Source organism: Helianthus annuus, chromosome 15 (assembly GCF_002127325.2).
Source record: "Helianthus annuus cultivar XRQ/B chromosome 15, HanXRQr2.0-SUNRISE, whole genome shotgun sequence".
Taxonomy (NCBI): Eukaryota; Viridiplantae; Streptophyta; class Magnoliopsida; order Asterales; family Asteraceae; genus Helianthus; species Helianthus annuus.
This window is the reverse complement of record NC_035447.2, coordinates 171,080,484-171,081,784: the sequence shown is the minus strand read 5'-3', so window position 1 is coordinate 171,081,784 and position 1,301 is coordinate 171,080,484.

Sequence of the window (1,301 nt, the reverse complement as noted above, 5' to 3'; positions counted from 1 at the left end):
TTTGAATATTTCAAATGTAAAGACTGAAAGCAGTAAATAAATATATACAGACATTAAGATAAGCATCCTATAACAATCATCGGTATTGTTGTCCACTTAAGCTCAACTTATCAGATGTAATCATGTTTAGGAGATACGTTAAGGTATGATTTATACTTACCGATCGGTGTTCATCCACATCACGACACATTCCCGTATCAAGGTATGCACGAGGGTTCATCTTACCGGTGAGTATACCGATTATCATCTGTTTGACCGTATATGATGTGAGATTCTCACTTATTTTGATTTGAAAACAAGCCCTATGTGATAGAATCACTTATTGATGAGGAACTTGATTTTCATATGCATGAGGGCACAGGAGCAAGTCCGTGAACAGGTCAGTACTTCCGTACAGCAGAGAGACGAACTTGACTCCCGGATAAATGTGATATTTTATCACTTATTTGATATGGACATGTGATTGTTTATCACTTATTGAGGTCGAATGCAGTATGAAATATGTACACGTATGTATAGTATCATGGAAGATCTAGACTTGCGTCCCCGTTATTTTTTGGTAAAAGATACAACCATGATACCCAGATGATAAGCAGCATAAAGACCGAATATCTCAGAACCTCGGCAATCTATCAAACGAAATTTCGGTACTAAGACCATATGCCAATGAATGGTTCCCACCTGGTCTTCAGTCGATTTAAGATTTATATCACCCTGCACACTTTAAAATGATTGTGAGCCTACCGATACATCTTATATAGAGCTGCTTATCGTTTTTCATTTAAGGTTTAAAGAGGTTTGGATAGACCTCTGATGTACTATCATTTTCTCTTTTGCTCGCCAGGAAACTCATTTTTGTTTTTCTATTGTTTTTGTGTTTTTGAAATTTTTCGATGTTTTTGGATTTTCAGATTTTGGATTTACTCCCCCTAAAATCAATAAACTAAGATAAAATTTAAAAACACAGAGGTATTTACAAAAATGATTTTCCAATGTTGGTTTTACTCTTGCTTGACCTTAATGCCGTTTACCAATAATAAAAAGTCAAATCTTGATTTGTCAAATGCTTTGGTAAAAAGGTTGGCACGTTGGTCATCGGTGTGGACCTTAACAACATCGATTAGCCTTTTCTCAAAGCAATCACGTATGAAGTGATATTTGATTTCGATGTGTTTGGTCTTTGAGTGCTGCACAGGATTTCTAGTGATCTGTAATGCAGCAGAATTATCAACGTAAATAGGAGTAGTTAGGAATTCAAAACCGTAGTCGCGTAATTGTTGTTGGATCCACAGAACTTGGGA